Source organism: Notolepis coatsorum (assembly GCF_963971535.1).
Source record: "Notolepis coatsorum genome assembly, chromosome: 2".
Classification (NCBI taxonomy): domain Eukaryota; kingdom Metazoa; phylum Chordata; class Actinopteri; order Aulopiformes; family Paralepididae; genus Notolepis; species Notolepis coatsorum.
In genome coordinates, this window is record NC_140166.1 from 48,186,072 (window position 1) to 48,192,071 (window position 6,000).

The following is a 6,000-nucleotide window of genomic DNA, read 5'->3' on the forward strand; positions in this document are numbered from 1 at the left end:
CTCTGTTTACTTGTTTTATTGCACAATGTCGTTCTATTGGATTCTATTATATGTTATTACTATTGTATTATGCACATCTTTGCGGGCACGACCACCCGCATTTCATTTTTTTTTTTTTTTTTTGATATTTTTTGCACAAATCTCTCCAATATTCAAAACATCTCTTTCCACATCACCATATGCAACTTCCAAGATTTGCCTTTTTCTTTTTTGTAAGAACATACAAAACATGTAAAGGACTCATACAAATACATTAACAACTGACATGGAAAATAAAAAAGACTTACGAAAAAAAGAAAAATACTATACTATACATTGTGCGTATACATCCCTGATATATATACTTTGCATGTAGACCGATCTACCTGCGAGCAGGTATGTGCTGCATCCTCTATCGGGATGCCACCCTTCTCCATATTGCATGTGAGAGAAAGCGTCCCAGACACATGTAGGTGTGCATGATAGCATGCATGCATGTGTGTCTCCAACATATGTATGTGGGTACGTGTATCACGTAAGCATGTGTACATGCCTCACATGTGTGTGTGTGTGCATCTTCCAGGTATGCGACTGTACTCCTATCTCTTGTGTGTGTCTCGTATCCATGTGTGCCTCCGCCCCCTATGTGAGTGTATATCTCAGGTGTGCATATATATGTGCGTCTCAGCTACGTATGTGTGTGTCTCCTATGTACATGTATATCCCCCATATGTGTCAGTGAGAGCCTATACCTCAACTATGTGTATATGTAGGTGTGTGTATGCCTATTTCCTATAAGTGAGTATGTGCATGTATGTGTGCCCCTGACATGTATAACTTAGCCTTGTGCATATGAGTGTGTGTAAACCTATTATGTACACATACGAATATGTGTATCCTAGATACTTGTATGCGGCTAAACATGCGCATATGAGAGTGTGATAGAGACAGTGACCATTCCATAGATATACCATCCGGACATAAAATCCATGTACATACATATATAACACATTATAAAGTACAAGTACCATCAGATCAGATCCCCTTTTTCATATTCATCCTTGATATCATTGTAACCCCACCTTAATCATTTGTCCCCAGACCGTTCAGTCAGGTGTAGAAAACTGTCCCATAAACGTGTATGCAAATAAACAACTTGTGACAAATAAAACTCTTGACTTGACCACCAGCCTCTCTATCTAAATGTTATATTGTTAACTGTCTAGTTAGGCATTAACTGTGTTAATCTAAATGTTATATTGTTAACTGTCTAGTTAAGGCATTAACTGGGTTAATTAATCTAAATGTTATATTGTTAACTGTCTAGTTAAGGCATTAACTGGGTTAATTAATCTAAATGTTATATTGTTAACTGTCTAGTTAAGGCATTAACTGGGTTAAGTGGGGAGTGCGTCATGGTACAGTTTCAGTAAGTGGGGAGTGTAAACAAGTTGAACGCGTCACGTGAAATAACGTTACGTGAATAAACATATAACGTTACAATGTACAGTTTCTGACAGCTGGCTGTGTTGTGAAATGTGCATAACGTTATGAATAAACCGCGAAGTCACGCGAAATAACGTTATAAACGCGAATCTGGTAGTATATTTATTTGTATCTTCTTGAGATGATAACATTACATCCGCATTTTACCGCATGGCGAGCTAAACCAATCAGAGAGGGGCTTCGCTCAACCAATCAAAGAGGGGGCTGCAGAAATGGAGCCCAACCAATCAGAGAGGCGTCTGCAGAACCTCAGCCATTGGGTGGGACCCAAATCACGTCACCAAAATCAGCCAATGGAAGCGAGGGGTTGCTATGTGCGGGGCTTGTATGTGCGGGGCTTGTAAGCGCTGGTCTGAACGGCTGCAGCTGGAAGCATCTCGGAGGGGGGCGGCTTGTTCAAGATGGATTTCGGTTTGCCTCGACTAGTAGACGAGAGTAGCCGAGTGAAGCCGGGGGAGGAGTTAAGAGGGCGGACACTGCCGATTTCACGAGAGCCCCTCGCCTAGTCTCGCGCGGCAGATACGCTTTCACGTCACCACACACACATTACACACCTGTCCAGCTCATTATAATGCGATGGCCGTGTGCAAAATTAGATCAGATTCAAATGTACAGCACACCATATACTGCTACAGTGGAATATACTATTCATATACCATAATGTATACCATCTTGTTGCGCGCTCCTGGCCGCACGCACACACAACACACTGCTGTATGTGTGTGTGTGTGTGTCTGACAGCTTGAAGTTTATCATGATGATATGATGATAAGTTGATAACGCATAACATAATAAAGTTTTCAATCAATCTAACGTCTCATAACTCCCTGGCTGTCACATGGCTGGTGACTGACAACTTTTCTGAGCCAATAGGCGCTTTGCGCGACCGTAGCAAGTCGCTTCCCAGCCGGGAGCAGCCGGCTAGGTACTGTGGAGCCTCGCTCTGAATGCTGCGCGCGGCTCGCTCCCGCGGGAGTTCCGCGCCTCGCCTCGTCACATTTTCAGAGCAAATCGGACAACATTCTAACCGTCATGCAACGCGCTTGGCGAGGCCGTAGTAAAAAGTTAAAAACTGCGCAGATCTGCGTCCGCCTATCCCATCTTGAACAAGCCTTTACGACGCGCTGACGAAGAGCGGGCTTCCGGTCACCGCACGTCTCGTCCTCTACAGGGGGGGAGGGGGGTGGATACTGGGGGGGAGGGGGGTGTACGCATTAAACCCATGTCGATTCGCCATATGATTGGCTTATTAAACTGTTCTTAGGCTTTTATGTAGCCTATTAGTAAGATTAAGAATACATCATGTGTTGTGTTTATTTTTACCTTTCCGTTTATAAAATAAAAGTTTTGCCATACGCCCCGTTTTTGTATTCATCAATGTATGTATCAATATCTGGAATGACTCCTATTTCCTATTAGTTGGCTATTTATATATTATATGGTTATTGTAAGGAAGTTATTGTATCTTATTTCTCAGGCTACACACATTGATATTGCAGAACCACGTCTCCAGCGGGCTGAGGATACGGCGGGCTGAGGGAGGACATTGATATTGCAGAACCACGTCTCCGGCGGGCTGAGGATCCGGCGGGCTGAGGATCCGGCGGGCTGAGGATACGGCGGGCTGAGGACTATTGCAGAACCACGTCTCCGGCGGGCTGAGGATCCGGCGGGCTGAGGACGCTCGCTTCCATTGGTTCCATTGATTGAAAACTTTATTAACAGATTGCAGAATGGGTACACGTGACCGCCACAGGCCCTGATTGATTGATTGAAAACTTTATTAACAGATTGTAGAATGGGTACAGTGACCGATTGATTGATTGATTGTTTGATTGATTGATTGATTGATTGATTGATTGATTGATTGAAAACTTTATTAACAGATTGCAGAATGGGTACAGTGACGTCACAGGCCTGGATTGATTGATTGATTGATTGATTGATTGATTGATTGATTGAAAACTTTATTAACAGATTGCAGAATGGGTACAGTGACGTCACAGGCCCGGATTGATTGATTGATTGATTGAAAACTTTATTAACAGATTGCAGAATGCAGTACAGCGCAATACACACAATTGTTAAGGGGATGCAGACCATGCAGTACTGTTACATTTGTGACATACAGTAAATATATACAAGGGGGAGGGAACTGTACATTTATGATGAATTGAAAATGGAAGTCTTTCTCTGGTCTGCATCCCCTTAACAATTGTGTGTATTGAGCTGTACTGCAGATATATTTCAATTGCCTTACTTATTTACATAAGTATTATAGGCCTACAGCAGTATTGTACAGACAGTAACTATAGAGAGTGTGCTGACCTACGGTGTGTCTGTGTGGTTCTCCAGCTGCACAAAGGCAGAGCAAGAGGCTCTACAGAGGGCGGTGAAGGCGGCAGGCAGGATCGTCGGGACTCCTCTACCAAACATCACCTCCGTCTTCACCTCCCGCTGCCTCCACCGCTCCAAGTGTATCATCAAGGACCAGTCTCACCCAGCACATCACCTCTTTCAGCTCCTTCCCCCAGGGAGGAGATACCGGCCATACATGCCAAGAGTTCAAGATTTAAGAACAGCTTTTAAGTCCAGTGTGTCATATTATTAATAGATGTATACAAGTGGGACTATGTCCAAAGAGATGGAAGGAGGCTAAGGTTACTCCTTTACCCAAAGACTCCAAATAATTTTTTAATGAGGGCAACTCCAGACCTATAAGCATTTTACCAGTTTTAAGCAAAATCATGGAAAAGTGTGTTTTTGCACAAATCCAAGAATATTTTCAGTTTAACAGTCTGGCTACAGAGTCTCAACATGCATACAGAACTGGTCACTCCACATCGACTGCTCTAGTTCAGATGACTGACGACTGGCTCAGAGCTATTGATAACTCCATGATAGTGGGAGCTGTGTTTTTAGATTTCAGTGCTGCATTTGATGTGCTTGACGTCACTGTACCCATTCTGCAATCTGTTAATAAAGTTTTCAATCAATCAATCAATCAATCAATCAATCAATCAATCAATCAATCAATCAATCAATCCAGGCCTGTGACGTCACTGTACCCATTCTGCAATCTGTTAATAAAGTTTTCAATCAATCAATCAATCAATCAAACAATCAATCAATCAATCAATCGGACACTGTACCCATTCTACAATCTGTTAATAAAGTTTTCAATCAATCAATCAGGGCCTGTGGCGGTCACGTGTACCCATTCTGCAATCTGTTAATAAAGTTTTCAATCAATGGAACCAATGGAAGCGAGCGTCCTCAGCCCGCCGGATCCTCAGCCCGCCGGATCCTCAGCCCGCCGGATCCTCAGCCCGCCGGAGACGTGGTTCTGCAATATCAATGTCCTCCCTCAGCCCGCCGTATCCTCAGCCCGCCGGAGACGTGGTTCTGCAATATCAATGTGTGTAGCCTGAGAAATAAGATACAATAACTTCCTTACAATAACCATATAATATATAAATAGCCAACTAATAGGAAATAGGAGTCATTCCAGATATTGATACATACATTGATGATTACAAAAACGGGGCGTATGGCAAAACTTTTATTTTATAAACGGAAAGGTAAAAATAAACACAACACATGATGTATTCTTAATCTTACTAATAGGCTACATAAAAGCCTAAGAACAGTTTAATAAGCCAATCATATGGCGAATCGACATGGGTTTAATGCGTACACCCCCCTCCCCCCCAGTATCCACCCCCCTCCCCCCCTGTAGAGGACGAGACGTGCGGTGACCGGAAGCCCGCTCTTCGTCAGCGCGTCGTAGCCGCCCCCCTCCACCACCAGGAGTCTGATTTTATCATTTGACTCTTTCTGCTATTTAATTTCCCTCATTTTTTGAGAATCCAGGTCAGATTTAAACTATCCTCGTCGTAATTCTTAATTCAAACGTTAATAGAATATTCCCAGACTGTGAATCCCACTGGCCCTTGATGGATACGTGTACCCATTCTGCAATCTGTTAATAAAGTTTTCAATCAATCAATCAATCAATCCCGCAGTGCAACGTGACCCAAATCAGCCAATGCCCGCAGTGCAACACTCCAATTCAGCCATTGGGTGGGACGGTCACGTGACCCAAATCAGCCAATGGAAGCGAGCGTCCTCAGCCCGCCGGATCCTCAGCCCGCCGGATCCTCAGCCCGCCGGGAGACGTGGTACTGCAGCTAGATGCATCTCCGTCAGACCGCAGCGCTTACAAGCCCCGCACTTAAAAGCCCCGCACATAGCGACCCCTCGCTTCCATTGGCTGATTTTGGTCACGTGATTTGGGTCCCACCCAATGGCTGAGGTCCCCCGCGCTTAGATACCCCTCGCTTCCATTGGCTGATTTGGGTCACGTGATTTGGGGACCCAATGGTGTTGTGGTTTGACACCGACCCCAAACGCACGACACAAGAGAGTAGGAATTCAGAGTTGCCAAAAACAAGGGCTTGTTTATTGAGACTAATTAATGAGCACAGAATAGGCAAGTCAAACAAGACAGGTACA